The 20,204-nt window shown below is 42.2% G+C and overlaps 2 long non-coding RNA genes across 2 annotated transcripts; one reads left to right on the forward strand and one right to left on the reverse strand.

The window, feature by feature from the left end:
- Positions 1 to 4,251: 4,251 nt before the first annotated feature.
- On the reverse strand, positions 4,252 to 6,807 carry LOC145428372 (uncharacterized). Its single transcript, XR_013908655.1, has 4 exons — positions 5,795 to 6,807; positions 5,029 to 5,082; positions 4,588 to 4,932; positions 4,252 to 4,491 (listed from the first exon to the last, which is right to left on the reverse strand). It is a non-coding gene; the product is annotated as an uncharacterized LOC145428372 (long non-coding RNA).
- Positions 6,808 to 9,381: 2,574 nt separating this feature from the next.
- LOC145428371 (uncharacterized) lies at positions 9,382 to 16,822 on the forward strand. Its single transcript, XR_013908654.1, has 2 exons — positions 9,382 to 9,779; positions 9,906 to 16,822. It is a non-coding gene; the product is annotated as an uncharacterized LOC145428371 (long non-coding RNA).
- The last annotated feature ends 3,382 nt before the right edge of the window (positions 16,823 to 20,204 follow it).

Genomic DNA, 20,204 nt, shown 5'->3' on the forward strand with positions numbered 1-20,204 from the left:
CATTTATTTTAAGAACAAAACAAAAACAAACATTTGCGCTTTCAATCAATTTACAACTAGCGCATGGATTAACTGGTGTGCCAAAAAATGACGGTCAACAGAAAAGTTTGCCCACAAACCACTCACCCAACACACCTGCTGCGAACACCGACATCAGGTAAATAGACTGTGACCACACCCACATACCATCACCTGAGACGCAGGTAAAGCTATACACCTGTGCCACCAAAACAAAAAGGAAAAACATAAACATTGACTTTGGCTCTTACACATGGAGTCCATGTTCCTGACTTCTAACTTCTCCTGCTGTTGTCAAAAAAGCTCTCAACACTGATGTAAAGCAATCCATTTCCCAAGAAATCCAATCATATAAACCAATCAGCGCGAGGTTAGGTGACAAATAGGACAAAAATATCAAATTTGGTCAGAATAAAGATCAATTTGATGCTTTAAGGGAAAGTTTGGACTAACAAATGGTATAGCCAATTTCTTTCTGCTAAGATATTCACAAAAAAGTAATGTTTACATTGAGAAACCTTCACTCAAACTGATTGTTTTAATACAATCACAGGGCATTTCATTTATGCACTAGGCCCAACTGACACACATACTTGAAAAATAATGTGTAACCTGTTGGAAGAGTGAAGCGTGTGTCACTCACTTCTTGGTCTGTAGGTTGAGACAGGATCTCAACACTTGGTGTCTGCAACAAAAGACAACAATATGTCAGACACATTTAAATCCCAAAAAACACAAATCTTGTGTTAAAATGTGTGTCCTCCATAAACATGCCAGTCCACTATTCACATGCTAATCCTTCTTTGTAATCAATGTAAGATGACATTCTGTGTTCTAACAATTATTTATTCATCTTTATTTTTCTGCTGTAGTGTAGTTTATTAAGCTACTAATTGAAAAAAATTATATTACGTGGTTTGAAAGTACCTGATTCGCTTTAGATTCAGCCCTTGGTCCTGTCACGTTTCTAGTGACATTACAGAGTACCTAATATTGTTATCATAATATACAGGTAATAATGCATAATTACCGGAATCTTTTGGTTGCATGGTCAGACTCTTCCTGCTCCAGAGAATTTCTTTAAGGATCGACCAAATACAGACAGCTGTCATCTGCATTTATGTACTGTGATGGATATCTCATTTTAAAAAGTACATAAATTATTAAGACTGTTATTTGAAGAAAATAAAAGTCACAGAAATGTTGCCTCTACTTACCAGTTACAAGTGAACATGGCTTTGTAGTTATCAAACCTGTGACGTCTTGGAAATTAATAGCCAGTTTGCAGAATCTCTCACTCACTCACTCAAAATACTATAGCAACACACTTTCACTGACCTAAGGAGCATATTACATTTTTGGAATATGCAGAAAAACAATTTCAGCTGTGATAGGACAAAGCTTGAATTAAATATCCAATCACTCTACAGGACCCCCCCCCCTTAATGTATGCCTGTGTTAGATATGGCTGATAATGGTACATTTAAATCTGAGACAGCTTTCAAAAACTCTGACCAACCGATGGGTCTCAAACCCTCAGAAGGTGTGTGTGGTTGTGACGGCTTTAATTAGATCATAAATGTGTGAACCAGGGATGGTGTTAATCAATAACGATTTTGTCATTGTAAGAGATCAAGTCTGGCGAACAGCTCACCACTGACAGAATAAGTTCTGCATTCCTCCTACTCCTTTTAGGTATGTGTGTTAAAACATTCTCCGCAACAAGATCCCTCACCCCCGCATCACCACGAACAGGCAATGTATCCGCCAACTGGGGTTGCACATCCCTGTTAAATTGTTCAGGTAGTGATAAAGACAATACATTCTTTTCACGAACACCTTGTCTCACAAGCGTGAGGTATCTTTGGAGAATATCGCCGTATTTTTTTAGCCTTCTCATACACATCTGTCAGAATCTTGTAACACTTGAAGCATCTCTTTGTCCAACTCGTTCTGAGCCTGTTGTCTGATGCTGCCTGCGTGCTGCAGCTGCTGCTGCTGTTTTATTAAGTCCAACTGGTGTTGGGGTACCAAAAACATCTTTTGCACATGTTCCATTTTCACCTGTTTTGCTATCAGACTGCTTATGAAAGGGATTGCAGCCCCTAATAACGGCAGTAAAAACCCTCCAGATTGGTTGATTGTATCTCTTTTTCAAAGTTTTGATCTTTTTGTCAGCAATCAGTCTGATTATTGTAATCACTGATCACTTTGGAACCTTGCATTATCAAGTTTGGTTTTAATCCTCGCCTAACTAACCCGCGAAGGATAATGTACGCATCGAAACCCTTTGCATTATGAGCGATAAAGATTGAAGAGGGGGCGTCTAAAATGAGCAAGAAAGTTTTCAATGCAATGCTCGCCCTGAGAGCTCCAAGATTTACCATCTGATGTTTTTGTACACACCAGAAAAGGGCTGTGCTCACCGTGTTCGTTAACAAACGTTTCAAAATCATAAAAAAATCAACTTGTTATTATGTTTTGTTTCGCGTTGTAAACCTGCATATAGCACTGATGTGTTTGATGATCACTAGAGATTTCCTGACGAAAGATTGGGCATTTTCTCTTTTGGCATTTGTGAGGTTTTTCACGTGCTGCTAAACAATATAGCCTCGAGCACTCGATACATTTCTTATAGAGATCGCAGTTGCTGGCGGACCTTTGACGCCTCTCAACGAGTTTTTTATGGCTCTCAAAACAATAAGGAGATCTACAGGTGCGATTACAATCGGTACATACAATAGGCGAGAGGAAATGATCGTTGCAGTCAGGCTGCATACAGACTGAGCAGAGCAGAAATGGGATAACACATGGTTAAAGCCTATGTAACAATGAGTACACAAATACGCTGTGCCCAAAAATCCTTTTAGATTTTTGATAGCATAGTAATTGTCAAATAAAAATAAACAGCGCTTTTGCGCTATTCACTGTACTAGTCTGAAATTTACAAAGGGTGCGATCATGCTCGTTACGGTAAAATACTATAATTTTACATCCTAGTAACCTTTCAAATGTAATTATTTGATTAAACCCAACAGGCATTTAATCATTTAGACCAGCTTTTTGTTGAATTTCTCTAGCAAAGTTTGTGCTTGATAGTCATTAAAATCGGGTTGCAGAAGGTGAGCAAGACTTGTAGCAAAACATAACTTATTCGCGGGGTTATGGACCACATATAAAAAAACGTCTTTTCTTTTTCACAATCGCTGTCGAGTATGTGTTTAAGCAATCTTTTCCCACTCCCATTTGGGGGTCTAACAATCTGAGCTACAACCGCCAGCGAACCATCACACATTACTGACCAGTTTGACTGTACCGCTCTCAAGAATAAATTTTCAAATTCAGATAAATCATGATTATCACGTAAAATCACTGAAACATTATTTTGTAACTGCTGGCCTATCAATTCTAACTGGATATGATCACCTGGACGTGCGTGAGAGAAAAGCCTGTTTGATATTTCACGTGGACTCGACATTATGCCTTGATAATAATGCGCATAGTCGGGTATATCGTTTGGAGGAGGAAAATTTCAAAATTTCTCTAATTTCAACGTTATTAATTTATTTCTAACGACTATAGAGGGTTGTGCTGAATTACTGGCACAACTCTGGTCTGGATTACCCCCTTGTTGAAAGGAGTGATCATGGTTTACTGGGTTAAGTGGGTCGTTCGCAGAGACAATGTCTGCGGGAGAGCTGAGTGATTGATGATGATTAGTCATTGAAAGTGGTTGACAGCTGTAGCGGTGGGCTGCGGCTGAGCGGTTCGTTGGGACACGCATTGTCTGGGGAAAAGACTAGCGAATGCTGGCTTTGAGAATCAAACTATTTTGATTTAACCTGTTTATTTGACTCAATAACTCGGTGGTATTTGGACCTCATTTTGTATCTGGGCCAAAGCTTCTAAAGCTCTATTAATTGCTAAAAACGGATCAGAAGAGATGTTTTGTGTCAGACTCATTTGTGAATGAGCCGCATCTGACTCTGTTTGGATCTCATCATGATCCACTCCAAAACTCAAAGAATTATTTTGAAAGGCCCTTTCATTGGGCGCTAATCGGGCAAGAGCTAAATTAAGCAATTCTAAAGGATCATTATTGATCACCTCAGGTTGCTCACTGTTTTGTGAATATGTAATCTGAGAATGCTGTGTATTTTCATTTAACCTAGCGAACGCTGTTTCTAAAGCAAGAAATGGGTCTGTAATATCTTGTTCCTGGTTATCCATTTTTTTTATTATTATTGTTTAACAGGAATATATTAAAAGAACAAAACCACAAAAGACAGTTTGTTTGAAAAAGCAAAATGGAAAAAAAACCACAAACTTTTTATAAGATGAGCTGAACTAATTCAGCGAACAGAGATACCGCGCGAAGAGCGATTGAAGCGAGCTGCCTCCGTGTGCGTGTTCGCCTTGTCCTCGTTGTCCTTGCGATCCTACCGGTCCTGCTATTCCTCCTTCTGAGATGCTCTGAGAATTTGAGGGTAAGATACAAACAGTAAAGTTAAATAGAAAAGGGATAGTTTTTATAAAATGAGAAAAAAGCGAGAACCTAGAGAGACTGACCGTGATTGGGTCTCAAAGGCAGGCGCGGTGCATTTCGTGTGTCTGATGGCGGAGAAGAAGCGTTTCTAGGGCTCTGATTGGCTGGAGCATCGGGAGTGAGATCGGAGAGCAAATCTTGCCTGTCTCCGGCGGACAGGCGCAAGTTTTTCCCAGAGGGTCGCGGGAGAGAACAAGCTCCGGCGGGGATGGACCTGGGGCCAGATGAAGTGGGGCGATCTAGCGTAGAGAGCAGATGCTGTCTATCGCGTGTGGAGAGACGGATGTTCTTGCCTGTGGATCGCTCAAGCACTGGTGGAGAAGAATTCGGCGAACTCGAAAAAATAAAGGTGTCCAAGTCTGAGATATCTAGAAAGTTTGATAAAAATGAAAAAGAGGGTAAATGTTTTGTTTTTCTTGTACAATTAGCTGTTAAGAGGGAGAACAACAATGAACCAAACCTACCAATTTGATCGAAAGAACCAAAAAGAGACGAGTTGAGCACGCTTATCTCAGAGTCTGAAAAGAAATAACGAATATTTACAAACGGGAAAAACGGTAAAATATAAACATTATATGAACAAGAGTGAGAAAAATGAGGTACCTGATGAGGACATGATCGCTGCTATAGTTTAGTGTACAAATGCACTTTTTAGCTCTGAGCGTTAGAGGCGAGGTTATACAGTGGGGCAAAAAAGTATTTAGTCTCTTTGGTCTTGGCCATGGCGGAGTTTGGAGTCTGACTGTTTGAGGCTGTGGACAGGTGTCTTTTGTACAGATGAGTTTAAGCAGGTGCCATTCATACAGGTAACGAGTGGGGGACAGAAAAGCTTCTTACAGAAGATGTTACAGGTCTGTGAGAGCCAGAGATTTTCCTTGTTTGAGGTGACCAAATACTTATTTTCCACCCTGATTTACGAATAAATTCTTTACAAATCCTACCATGTGAATTCATGGATTTTTTTTTTTTTCCCCCCACATTCTGTGTCTCACAGTTGAAGTGTACCTCTGGTGCAAATTACTGACCTCTGTCATCATTTTAAGTGGGGGAACTTGCACAACCGGTGGCTGACTAAATACTTTTTTGCCCCACTGTATATATTTTTGAAAAGTGTATTCCAAGTGTTACAGAGCCTATTTGCATGGCTTTTGAAGATGAAAAAGCTTTTTTGACAGAATGGTAAAAAGGAAAATGCGAAAATGTAGTAAGACGGGGAAGATTAACACTTACCGAGTGATATGCACATAGGGCACGCGAAGGCAGTTGTTGTTGATCCCTGGTTTCGTGGCTGTAGCGAGCTCACAAGCAGTCTGAGCGGCGCCAGTTGTTGATATGTCTGAAGTCAGAGGTCTTCTGGGAGCTCGACGGCAGTCTTAACCTCAGCGGGAGATCATAAAATCGGACCTGGAGCCGATTGGCTAACCGGGGTGCGAAGGGAGCCGTGCCATTGTTATGTGATTGGCAGCGGGGCGAATTAGCAGAGTTGGTCTCCGGCGGAAATTTTCAAACGAGGTAAGCAGTGCATTCGGGAGCAGAGCGGGGAGCGAACAAGCAGGAAAAAATTGTGCTCTGCTCTGGAAGCAGTTGCAGGTCGGCGATTAAGAGCGAGGTAGAACTTAGACTGTGCGTTGAATTTTAGAGGTTGCTAGTAAGAGGGAAGCTTTTGAAGAAAAAAAGACTAAGGACTTTTCCCCCTGTTTTGGATTATAAGGCTTTTGGGAATAGAGGGTAGCTAACAAGTTATTCTAGGGTTTTGGAGAAATCGCGGAGGATTTTTTAAAGGAGTTTTGACTTTGTTCGGTGGGCGGGAGCCGCGGGGCGCTTAATTTGAGAAAAGACTAAGGATTTTTTTCAGGATTTCCCCTGTTATCGAATATAAGGTTTTGGGAATAGAGGGGGTACCTAACAAGTTATTCTAGGGTTTTAGAGAAAACGCGGAGGGTTTTTTAAGGAGTTTTCCCTGCTTATGTTTCTAAGGGGGCTGCGGGGATCGCGAGAGTTTTTTGGCGTTGGAAAGGGAGGGGGGATGAGTGAGTGAGTCTGCATCTTAAGGATAAAGGACACTCTTTCGAGGATGCCAATGTTCACATTTTGGACAGAGGACAGATGGTTTGAAAGAGGAGTGAAAGAAGCCATCTATGTCCACTGTGCGCGACCATCTTTGAACAGAGGCAGGGGGTTTACGACACCAACTCTCTGCCATCTATAATCCAGTTTTGAGATCCCTTCCCAGACACCTTAACGCCCACTCACATCCTGGGCCATCTGACCTCAGGAATTCGCATGATAAGGTGGGGCCAGGTTTCACAATGAACACACCCGAAACTCTGGCTGATTGGGGCCCACACCCAGTTTCACACCTTGGCTCAGGCGATTGGAGGATCATCAGGGGGTCCTTTTGTCCCTCTGTGGGGGGGGATACTCCCACTAGGTTTATATCTGGGACTCTCCACCATTTGACCTTAGAACTGAAGAAGCTTCTCGGATGAGAGGTGAAACGTCTTCAAGTAACTTAAAGAAGTCCAGACGCTTTTCTTTGCAAGCTCCTTTGACTACGATGACCTGGATGACTGAGAACCTTCACAGACATAGTGAGTGCTTATCAGTGTATATGTATGTGTGTGCGTGTCCATAGTTTAGCTGAGACAGTGTCCTTCGGCCTATCAGGCTAAGTAAACAGTCCTCCAGCCAATCCAGGTGTCCTTGCATGGGACGGGAAGAATAGCTGTAACACAGTCGTTATCAGGGAGTGATTGTTCGGCTCCAGCCTTGGGCCTGCAGCTAGCGCCGTTATGGGGGTCCGCAATCTCAATGTTGATTTTGTAAATTTCCATGCGAGCAGCCCAGGAGAATTTTCAGGCTGCCCTAACGTACTAGATTTAAAACACGTGGGGATCGAGCTTTTCAGGCACTGGCACCTAGGCTGTGGAACTCTCTGCCGTTGTCTTTACGCTGTCTAGACTCTACTGACTCCTTTAAAAAGCAGCTGAAGACATTTTTATAAAAAAAACGGGCTTTTAATTAATTTAATTTTTACTTGTATGTCTGATCTTACTGTAAAGCACTTTGTGATTTTTATCTGTGAAATGTGCTATATAAATAAATTTTACTTACTTACTTACTTACTTACTTACTTACTAACACTCCGACACTGGCCTCTCGATCTCCCGTTGGAGAGCCACGAGCCTCCCCATGATGGTATCAAACTTCTGTTCCATGGTGTTGTCATTCTTTTGATTCTGAGACCTCACAGCTGCAGTGATCCATTCCGTAATGTCTTCCAACTGTCGCTCAAGGGTCCCATTTTGAGCAGGCCTCTCTCTGATGTATCCCCCCATACGCTCAATGTTGTTGCTTTGAGCCTTCACAGCAGCTGTAAGCGTCTCCAAGGTGTTGACCATATTACGTTCGTTGTGAGAGGTCGCGCCTCGTCCCATCGCTTCAATTCCAGCGGGCAGCCTTGGGGGGGGGTTTGAACAGCCGGTTCCGCTCTCTTATTTCTCCGATAAACCAGGGCCAAGCCAACTCCGATATGCACGAACCCTGTTATCACGGTTCCGAATAGATAGATATCTTCAGCGTCCTCGATCGACAGTCCCGCCAGACACATGACCCTCCAGTTCTGCCACCCGTCCATCGTGCAGGGAAAGTCCCTCCAGGCCACTCAGGCTCTCCCGAGCCCAGACTTCTCATTGAGAAAAGGGTGTCAATAGCATTCAGAGACCAGTTGATCAAATCCATAATTCTCTTTTAGGTTTTAGAGAATGACCGTGTGAGTCTATTCCAGGGAAAGTAATGCACACGAGACAAGACAAGGACATAGAGGCTAAGCAGGGAAGATAAGGGTGAGGAGGAGAGGAGAAAAGTGCGACCGCCTTCGCTGAGAGCCAGAGAGAAGAGAATTAGAATTTTTATTAGAATTCCTGCTTTTTCCATATCTTTTCATATCACTGGCTTAATCCCTTCTGTTGCTTCCTTAGATAAGGGGTATTGTGGTTTAATGGGCCTGTGGGATGAAACAGTCTGTACTGTTACTGAGTCTGCGTTTTTTATTAATCCCACATTCGACCACAGTGTAGAAGGTAAACTTTTAAGTGCTGGCTCTTCTTCCAGCAAGAGAATTTCTCATTCTTGTGTGCTGTCGTGCAAATGAGCGTTGGGTGTAGTTCTTATCACCCAGCCCAGTGTGTATCTCATGCACCCTGTTCTTTTACCCTGTGCCCAAGCCTCTTCCTCTGTAGGTGTATATTTATCATTTTCTACCTTTTGCAGGATTTTACCTAATTGATACCATTGTGTACCTGCTGTTTTTGCAACTGACTGTGTCCTGTTTAGTTTTTTTTTTTTATTTTTTTTTTTTTTACTCTGTCTGGTTCACTGAGCATACTGCATTTCCGCATTTTGTGACATAAGTGTTGCAGAGTCAGATATGGGCTTTTTAGGCTGTGTACCGGTTTATCATACGAGGGTCTGGGCCTGGGGTTTGTTTATAGTGCAGGGTGTTGTGATACTCAGTTGGCTTCATTTTTTCGGCACTTGCGGGGAGATGTTTTTCTGATGCTTCTTTGAGCTGTGTAAGCGGTGGCAAATCTAATGACCAGTAGTAGTTTGGCTCTCCTTTTCCTTCCCTCTGATAGGGGTCTCCCTCTACTAACATTATTTCCGCTGTCATACCTGTTTCTGTGGGGATGACTCCTATCCCTAGTTTTGTCATTGCATCTCTTCCTAGTGAGTTTACTGGGCAGGTTGGGTCTATTATACATGGCATGTAACAGGAGCGTTGACTAGGTTTGTGCAAAAATGTCAGTGGCTTTGTTAGTGAAGAAAATATAATCTGATCAAACATTATTCAGCTTTAAATATTGTTCAGCTTTAAAGTTACTGTGCAACTGTGTAATAAAAATATGCGCTCACGACTTTGGCCTTGAGAGCGATAAGAAGCGATCGCCTCATTCTGCAGGTGCAAGATATCTGCAAGCGAAGAGACTAGAACACCCAAGGCCGCTTTCCTTTTATGGAGTTGTTTTTCTGCTAATGCAGCACTGTCCTCACAACCCCCTCCTGTAAGTTTTAGAGAATATATACCCATCCTCACAGCAAATATTGGGAATCTCCTGATGTGAGCTGTTTGAGAGGTTGTCTCTGTCTCAATAAAAGTTCACTGATTCCCCCATCTGCTGCAGGTGTCCGGTTGTCTTCATTCTCCGCCAGCCTGGTTAAGTCAATTCCTCCTTAACATCTAAAAGAACCTATTTAATGAAGGAAGACGGGTTCACTTTGTGTTTAATATTATTCTATTGCTGTTGTTTTTTTTATATCCTTCAATTGGCGTCACGAACAGGATCCGCTCCAGGCCAAACTGGAACGGGTGGGAGGACATCGGCCGTGGTCTGAGTGAACGGAGTTTGGACAAAAGCTGTGTGCACACAAAAACAAGGTAAGCAGACCTTTTATTTCTGCTATATTGAACATTATAAAAATACTTAGTGTCCAAACTCCTAGTAATTCATAACCAAAATTGTCTGGCTTACTTAAGGCTTGTTGAGAATCAGACAAGTGAATAAGAGATAAGTGAATAAGAAATAAGTGAATAAGTGAATAAAGATAAGAGTGAACTGAGGTCTGACCACGGTTGCAGCCGACGGGTTGCTCTCCGGTGTCGGATAAATACCTCAGTGCAGGTCTGGGACCTTGAAAGGGTTTATTAGTAACGCCTTTCTAAACAAATTAAAAGGTTAAAGGCCTTGAGAATATTTTTTAGTAATATTCTCTAAACTACAGAAGGGTTAGGAAGGCCCAGAGGACTTTATTAGAAAAGATCCTCTAAAACTTAAAAAGGAGAAGTACTGGTTGGAGTCCAAAGGAGGGGTCCCTTTGATCAATAGGAGAAAACGGATCTCTTCTTAAAACCCCGATGATTTTAGTGTTTTAAATGTTTTGATGTTCTGTTTGATATTGGACACACATAAATACACGCTGAATGCTTGCTGTGGAACACTGGGCAGGACAGTTTGGTTCTCCGTTGTTCACAGATTACACAATTAAAGGAACTAGGTTCCTCTTTTGGTTAAAATAATACACCACACATAGAATTTTTTTACACATTTATTACATACATAAGGAGGGTAATGAGTGACTGCAGGTAATGTATGAAGTGTGAATGAGACGTGTGAACAAGGTGACAACCAACTAGCACCCCTATCAGGAAGCTCTAGGCAAGGTTACCCGCCAGACTCCGGTTTGGTAGAAGCCTGGTAACACCTGAAGGGATATTTCAGTGCTGACTCACCTTTAAAGCAGCGCCCCAGCTGTTAGTGCCTAACAGAGGCAGAAACCCAGCTGGCCCAAATTCTCCTTTAAAATCAATAAATAGAACATAAATTACCGGTGTGTGTAAATAAGTTGTATAAATCTGTTAGATCTGAAACTCCTGCTAAAAAAACTTCCTCTCTACAACTCTTTTCTCTTCTCTCCCTCTTTCTCTCAGTTGGGATTCTGTGTGTGTATGTGTGCTGGAGAAATAAAAAAAAAAGGAAAAGGGTCTCTCTCTGTCTCTGTGAGAGGAAAAAGGTGGGGGCCGAGTGAGCCCGCGGGGCCGAGCGGGTCCGCGGGAGCGAGCGTGTATGCTGTATGAGGAAGAAGGGAGTGAGAGGGAGCGAGTGAAAAGAGTAATCGAGTATTTGGTGATTTTTTTATTATTTCAGAGGCACTGGGTAAGAGTTTTGACTTTAGCTGTGAGAGTTGTGAAAAGAGCAGGTTTTTCTTTTGTTGTAGACTGTGAGTAATCGGTGTTTTTCTGCCTATTGTGCTGCGTGGAAGACACAGAAGTGTAGAAATGTTTGTGGTTTATCTTTGTTTGACGTTTTATATAGAGTTGGTTGATTCAGGGTGATTTCTCCCGTTTAAGGGAGGAGTTGCATTGTGGTTATGTTAAAGCTTTGCTGTAGGGGTATGTGTGTGATTTTGTGCTGGCTTCGCATGTTTAAATGGATGCATAGAAGTTTGTCAGTGAGAAATTGTTATGGTGGGGTTTTAAAGTTAGTAAAGAGTCAAACAACGCCCACTGTTTTAAAAAGGCCCAAAACATCATAAAAGACACCTCACATCCTGGCCACTCCCTGTTCGAACTGTTGCCCTAAGGCAGACGGTACAGGGCAATCAGAGCAAGGACTAATAGACTCAAACACAGCTGTTATCCAACTGCAATAACACATCTGAATACTACAAAAATGTCCACCATGCCACTCTTGTGTTAATCTATGCACGGTCTGAAGCATGACGGTGGGAATACTTAGTATTTTAAGTATTCTATCTATTTTATTGATTGAATTTTATTGTTTTTTTTTATATTTGATATTACTAGGGATGATGCAATGATCAGGGACCATTCTTAATGTCGTCGGTCTCATGACAATGACAATAAAGTTTTTGATTTTGATTCTGATTCTGAAATACACCCTCCTCAAGAGTTCAATGATTTAGGCAGTTATGTTTATACAAATACTAAATGTATGTTTAGTGTCTTCATACAGGTGTTTTTTCTTAACCTGGAAGCCTGAGTACGGCAGCAGAAGACAGGCCAAGCTTTGGCTAAAATTCACGGCTGGACACCAGAGTTGTCCTCACCCCTCCCGGTAAAACAAAAAAGAGAGAATGTAGTTTGAGGCAGGTTTTTCTCGCTGACCTGCTCTGGGTGCTGTGTCCCTGAATCTCACCAGTGTTAACCTCTGGCGGAAGACATGGAGAAAAGGAAAAGATGTTCCTGGTAAATCACTGAAACAAATAAAACCACACACAACCAGAGAAAGATATGAGAAGGGTGAGGAACAGACACATGTGCGTGTTAGAGAAATGCCTCGTTTGAGAAAAAGTTAAAGTAACCCATATACAGACGCACCCATACATGCAATGAAGAAACAGCTTACATACATGTGCACGTACATGCAAGGTTAAAGTAGCGACACTTAACATACACCTGTTTTTAAATGATATAGTTCATACATTACTGACAATTAAACGCTTTGGGTTGCAGGACAACAACGTAACGTCAAAAGACAAAGACACTGGTCTGAGGATTAAGTGAGGACACGACAAATTTAGTGGTTAAAAGGGTCGACTTGGGACATGTTTTTGTTGATTGTTTAAGACAAATGACTACTGAATGATAGGAAATTCCTTTTTAGGTTTCTAAACAGGATCTTAAGAATTTTAACACGTACCTGTGTTGTCCTGTCAACTTGAGGGGTTATGAGTTGATTATATGGAGAAAAAAAAAAAAAAAAAAAAAAACAAAAACAAAAAAGGGGGGAGACGAGATCTCGTTGTTTCTCCCCTCTCGGGATAGCACAGCCAACACAACATCATTTTCCTGTTCGCCTGTTTTGTTTTGTTTTTGTTTTTTCTGAGAGCCGAAGCTGACCTGGACTCCTACCCTCCCCTCTACCATCGTTGCCCTCTCCGCGACCATCTTTGACCCTTTGACCCCTGAAGGCCACAGCAGCTGGACTCACAACAACAACTTGAGGATGTCAACAGTGCTGCAAAAGAGTGATCTCATGCAGCGGAGACGGAGAGCACTAAACCTAAAGCCCGTTTCACTACACGGGGGAAATTCCCAGGCTGCGTCAGCTGACAGAGCTGTGACGAGACGCGCATTAAGCCCGGAGGAAAAGGGACGGTGAGCAGAAGGATGCTGACCTCTGAGAAGAGCCGAACAGCAGAGCTGCAGAAGGCCGTGGAGCAAAGTAAGGAAGATGCAGGCAGCTGCAACAACGGATGAAAACAGACCCAAAGAGGAGGGGAGGACCCTAGGCCATGCGTCAGGCCGCTGGTTTACCTAAACTACAGAACAGGAAGGTGGTGAACACAAACATATACCAACACACGAACACACACTTCTGCATGCGCCTACTTAGAATGAAGGGAAACACACACATGAACACTTATGCACTTGTTGAGGGAGTAAAAACTGATACATACCCATGCACTAAAATCAAAATGTTGATTTAATTTACTAAGAAGTGACACACAATGCTCTAGCTGCTGCAATGAAGAATGCTTTACTGACAAAGGCTCAATGCTGCACACAACAAAGTCAAATACAGAATTTGCTATAATAATAAGCCCAGAGGGCATTTGTGTGGTCTGGGGAGCAGAGTCCGGAGCGGTTTGGTTATGAAAATGATGCCCGTGCGAGATATCTGGGGCTTAAGGCCTCGACTTAATTGTTTACTCTACACTAAAAAGAAAAGAAAACACTCTGAGCAGTGGTGCAGAGTGAAAACGAGGAATTAACAGTGTGAGTTTTATTTCAGAGCGCCACGTCATTGTGATGGAGATTTAATAAAGGAGGAACACACGGACAAAGAAGAAGAGAAGGGGGGGCAGCCCTTGAACGCGATTGCCTGAGGCATTAAAGTTCTGTACTAAATTCTGGTTTCCAGTGTGAGAAAAGTCACGCAGTGCCAGTAGTAGAGCTAGGTTGAGTGATGATTCTAAATTACTGTAAGTAAATCATCGTACACCGTTCAAGTTTCATGATAACGGGGATCTAGACTTTGTTGAACCCTAGGCAATTTGAACAGGTAAAAGTCGAGTGACCAAGTAGCAGTTGAATAAAAGTCATTGAATAAGTGTTGAAATAAACTGGCAGAATTAAGAGAATTAAAACATTTCAAGAGCTCAACTTACTTAATGGTTCAATTTTGTTTCACGAACGCAAAACATATAGGTTTATGAATATGAAAAGGTTGAGGTGGTGTTGATTTGACTCTGTGTAGGTTTAGGTTGGTATTTTTATTGATGGGAAGAATATTCAGTGACAAGTCCTAAGACCCGGGCGTCTGCATTTTGTTTTTGTTATTTTTCATTTTATTTTGTTTTATATTTACTGATTTTTGTTTGTGAATCTTTTCTTTAAGCAGATCTGCACATCGGAAATTACAAGCATTACACGTCGGCGAGAAAATTGTTGTAAGTGAGTTTCTCCGCATTGAAATGGGTTCTGGAGGAAACACTTGTGGGGACAATTAGAAACGAGAGTCCCTGTTTAAAAAAGGATTCAGCGAGGTAATCCAAACTCAAGTTCTTGTTTCTTTTTGAGATGACGTCATTTTGCTGAGTGTGGAAACTAGATGCGACGACAGGTTTCACTATCAGCAAAGAACGGATGAATGGATGAAAGACTGGGAATAAAAACAAACGGACTGACTGGTAAAAGATGACAAGACTTGACCATGACTCAAGGTTAACCACCTCCACCTAGATAGGATAAAAGGGTGGATGAATTTATGTGGGTTTCTTTTACAGGAGTAGAAGGATGACAAAATATTCGAGGATGAGTGAACCTGTAAATGCCATTTTTGTGTCTTGTGTTGCTTACAGAGGTAACTGCGCAGCGTTACCATTTACATTTTCTTCCCTACAGGGTTACAGTTTTAATGTTTTTCTATTACAGGATTTCTGGGCGGATGTGTGAAGAAACGGTGTTTATGGGTTAGGAGTTGGGGATGCTATTACACTGTATTTACAGGAAATGTTTTATAGCACCTATGGAATGAGGATGCCTGACTACGGTCAATGTGCTGCTAATGTTTGCTTTGCTTTGGTGAGAGGGGTGCAGTAGAAAACAGACAAGTGACATGAAAACAAGTAATAATAACAAATAACAAATTTGGGGACAGTTTGACCTAGAGCCCACTAACTGGCCATTAGGGGCTCTCTCTCTCGCTCTCTCTCTCTCTCTCTCTCTCTCTCTCTCTCTCTCTCTCTCTCTCTCTCTCTCTCTCTCAGGTTGTTGCTCTTTAACTCCTAGAACACGCCCTTGGCGAGGTGGGGGGAACTGGACCACCTTTCTGTGCCCCATCATCCTCTATTAGACGACATCCAAGCTAAGTAAACATGTCTTGGCCCTTTCCCCCTGAAATGACAGGCAGGCAAAGATGTTGCGTCTTTGTTTGCTTCCTGGCCCTGGGTCTCATTCCCATTGGCATAATCCTGATCTGTGAAGGGCCCCCGACACTTATGACACCTTGAAGTTCAAAAGCTTCGCCCCGTTCTGACAGTACCAATCTGACAAATGTAGCCCCTAGGGTCTTGCCCACCACTTCCTCTCCAGTTTTGCCCACGCCCGATCCATTTAGAAAGAAACGAGACACGGTTACCTCCTCGCCAACGGATGATGAAAACTCTGATCGTGAGGGTGACGAACATTATCGTCTTTCTCTTGTTTAAATGCTTCTAGAATGGTTGTTTCTCTGTGGTGTTTTGTATTAGGCTTGTTATTAATTGTTTCCCTCACCCACTTCCTCTTGAAGGATATATCTGGTTGAACTGTGTCTGGTCGGGTTGTGAGGGTTAAGCGATGTTCTCAGGGTCTCCGGACCTAAGCCTGAGCGAATGTGTACTCCCACCACTGGATATAAATTGTTTTTTTCCACACCCCTTCCTCACGTTTTACCATATTCACTTTTGAATGTCCTTAGCAGTTACCGTTCTGGGTTTATTTTACGGTGGATTTATTCTTTCACATTTTCACGTTTATATCTCTCATTATTATAGTAGACTCTGTACTCTCCACATTTTTATCATTACTTATGTTTTTTAGTTGCTGAGTTACAGGAACTGTTAATTTTGTGTCACTACCCTGGTTGCACTAACTCGTTGTATCCGTGTGTGCAGGACAGCTGTTACTGCTTTCGTCGGGAACCGAGACTGCTTGCAGCCGACCCCTGGGCAGGGTGGTGCCTGGACTCTTTTCTCCTCATCTGCAATGACAGATAAAGACAAATGATAAGACCCGAGGAGTTTTTCGAGCCAGGCTTCGACACGTCTCTGTGTTCCTTTGAATGTTACTTATTTTTGTGTGTTGACCCATTTAAGATGGGTCAAAAGGGGGATTTGAAGAAAATATAATCTGATCAAACATTATTCAGCTTTAAATATTGTTCAGCTTTAAAGTTACTGTGCAACTGTGTAATAAAAATATGCGCTCACGACTTTGGCCTTGAGAGCGATAAGAAGCGATCGCCTCATTCTGCAGGTGCAAGATATCTGCAAGCGAAGAGACTAGAACACCCAAGGCCGCTTTCCTTTTATGGAGTTGTTTTTCTGCTAATGCAGCACTGTCCTCACAACCCCCTCCTGTAAGTTTTAGAGAATATATACCCATCCTCACAGCAAATATTGGGAATCTCCTGATGTGAGCTGTTTGAGAGGTTGTCTCTGTCTCAATAAAAGTTCACTGATTCCCCCATCTGCTGCAGGTGTCCGGTTGTCTTCATTCTCCGCCAGCCTGGTTAAGTCAATTCCTCCTTAACATCTAAAAGAACCTATTTAATGAAGGAAGACGGGTTCACTTTGTGTTTAATATTATTCTATTGCTGTTGTTTTTTTTATATCCTTCATTAGTGGCTGGGTTTTTACGTGCCCTGACGCTGTTTTCACCATTACTACTTCTCTAGAAAAGGTTGTGCGTGGGGGCTCTGCCTTAAGTACTGTTTTACAAGGTCCTGTGTCACACAACACCTCCAGCTTTTTGCCATTTACATAGACTGTAAGTGTTGGCTTTCCGTCCAGTAAACTTACTAACTGATGAACATTGTATACTTCAGCTTCATCCTGTTCTAAATTGTTTTCTTTGTTTGTTAATGCTTTTACTTTTTCATCTATGTGGCTCTCCCTGTCAGCTGTCTGGGTGGTTGCAGTCACAGTGGTTGCAGCTAGTCATTCTGTGTCGGGCATTCTCTGTGTCCTACAATGGTGTGCAAAGTGACCTTCTTTCCCACACCTCCAGCATGCAGTACTAGAGTCACCATCTGTGGTGTATGTGCCTCTCTGTCTCCCTCTGCCTCTTGCTCCTCCTCTATACATTCCTCTTCTCTTCCTCTCCTTTGAACTCTGAAACCTCCCCTGTAGCCTCCACTCCCACTAAAAGCTGTGAGAGCAGTGTCAGTGTCTAGGGCAAAAACTGAGGCCTTCTCTTTGTTTTTCACTACCGTTTGTGCGTGATTAGCATATTGGAGCGCCTCATCTACTGTGCCTGTATCTTGTGTTACCCAATATTTTTCTACATGAGGCCTAATGCGTGATAGCAATCCTTTAATAAAATCACGTTTAAATTGTTGCTGATATGGTGATTGTGGGTCATCAGCATAATTTAGACCTGAGTTCTGTCTGAAAACTGGTCTTAGCCTGTCCATGTATTCATGTGGGTTTTCTGTGTCACTCTGTTTAACTTGCCCTATCTTACCATAGTTGGCTCTTGGCGCTAGTTGTTGACGGGCCCTATCAAACACAGGTATTAATGCTGCTTGGAGGTCAGCATGACCTGGGGGAAATGCTCTACCATCTGGTTGGGAGCCGGTAAAGTCTCCCCTAATTCTTCCCCAGGAGAGCCCTAGGCAGTCCTGGAATAACTGCATTAACTTGTGACCGTTTAAATGCCACTGGGTGATTACTTCATGCACGGCAGCTTGCCATGGTTCATACCCTTCTTGTATTGATGGAATGCCTTTTATTACATTTTGTCTGTCTTTGTGTCCATGGGCGGTACACAAAAAATTGTGGGTCTGTTGTCCCTGCCTCCTCCCTGACCCATCACCTAGAAGTGTGCCATATCTGGGATTTGCTACTTCAACTAATGGACATGCTAGTGTAGATGGTGGTGGGTCTGGGTGTGAACCACGATCGTCGCACTCTTCTTCAGAGCCATAATCAGATCTTCCTGGATGAAAATCTGTTTCATGCTTGGCTAACATTGTTTGTGTAACCTCATATGCATTGTCGAATTTAATTTTCATTGCTCTTGTCCATATGGGAGATCGTTTGAAACGAGATTTTGGTGTAATACTGGTTGTTTTTTCTGCAGCTAGTGTGGAAGATTTAACTTAGGGATTTAAAAGAGTTATGTGGGTCTGTCAGTGGAGGTCTTTGTTCAGCACATGCCTGCTTTGTAGTTTCATCATCAGGGGTTATTAAAGCTGCTGCTTTGTCTTTTGCCCTTCTCCCCCGTCCCTCTTCTCAGCTGTTTCTCTTTCCCTCTTTCTTTCTCCCCTTCTTTCCCCCAGTCAAGTCTGTCCCATATTCAGTAAGTGAAAATAAAATAAACAATAAAAGGTGAATCAAATGGACCATTACGGCAAGGCTTGGATGGTCAGTTTGGTAAAGTAAATCCGTTGGGCATCTTTCTTTGCCTTTAGACAACAATTCTGAGGGCAAAAGAGCCAAACGGGACAGGCCAAAAAAAAACAAAAAAAACCTGCTGCTAATTGTTTTTTCTTTTCAGTTTCGTTTTCCCATGCTTGTAAAGTGTAAAAGTAAAGTATAAAGTGTGTAAAGTGTGCGTGTTAGTCCCCATAGGGAAATAGTTCCTCTGCATTTAACCCATTCACCCAGTGAAGCAGTGGGCAGCCACCAATGCAGCGCCCGGGGAGCAGTGTGTAGGGACGGTACCTTGCTCAGGGGTACCTCAGAGTAGCCGTTCAGTGGAGTCGAACCCCCGACCTTCCGATCATGGGGCTACCACTCTACCTACTGAGCTATCCCTGCCCCGAAAAGCCTATACTCTTGTTTTAATTTTTTCTTTGGGTCTTTTGTTAATGTAATTTCTTGCTTCAGGACAGCTCTCAGCTGGGTAACAGCTGAGGGACTGCATTTCCCTTCCCAGCTGCGGTTTTTAGCTTTTTGTGGATTTCTCCACCTATTTACAATTATTTTACCTGCTCCGGTTTGTTGTTTTTCTAACCATTCCTCATCAGGTGTTAATTTTGCTTGTTTATTCCCCATTTTCAAAGATTATCCTGGGCCGTCCCTGTCACACGTGACTTCAGAGTGGTTGCTGATATGGCCTTTGACTTCACCCTAGAGGTGAAACGGTATCAGTTTTGAGATGAAACTCAACTGTTCTCCTTTGTCACCAGTACGTGAGCCTCAAGCAAAGAAAACAAAAGGTAAGTAGTTCAGCAGCGTATTGTGCTGTAAAATCAACTTACTTCCAGACACATACACACATAGACTCAGGTTTTAGAGGTAGCCATAATTACTTTGTAACAAATTGTAAAAGCGCACAAATGTCTAATTCGGTTCCTTTCGGCGAATCCTAACCTACTTTAAACCTTTGCGGCGGTTTTATATACCAAAATAGTGTTTAAAGAAGAAACCACCAATTGAAATAAAGTAACAAATATACCAGAAACAGGGGGTATAGCGGAAGCTGAACACCAGTAAACCATGAAACAACATATATTAATTCTTTAATTAATTTCCCACAGTACCTATAATGTTAACATGTTAGGAAACAAAAACTAATTGAATAATCCTACAAACTAATTCAAATCAAAGCTGAATTTTAATGTTGTTAACAATACAGAAGCGCGCACACACAGCAACACAAACATAAAGAACTAATTAATATTATTGGAGACAACGATACAAAACACACACATTTCAAAGCCTCAGAAAAATTACCAGAGAACCTAACTGTCTGACCAGCATGCTTCACAGACAAATTTGTTTTCTTTGCTCTTGCGGGGCTTCTTTGCACAGTCCCTGTGGTACCACCGTGGGCAAATGTCACAGCCAATCTGAATTAGACAAAACAAGGAAACACAAGTATTATGTTAATAGTGTTGTACAAATAAGT

This window comes from Astatotilapia calliptera, chromosome 4 (genome assembly GCF_964374335.1).
Source record: "Astatotilapia calliptera chromosome 4, fAstCal68.1, whole genome shotgun sequence".
NCBI lineage: Eukaryota > Metazoa > Chordata > Actinopteri > Cichliformes > Cichlidae > Astatotilapia > Astatotilapia calliptera.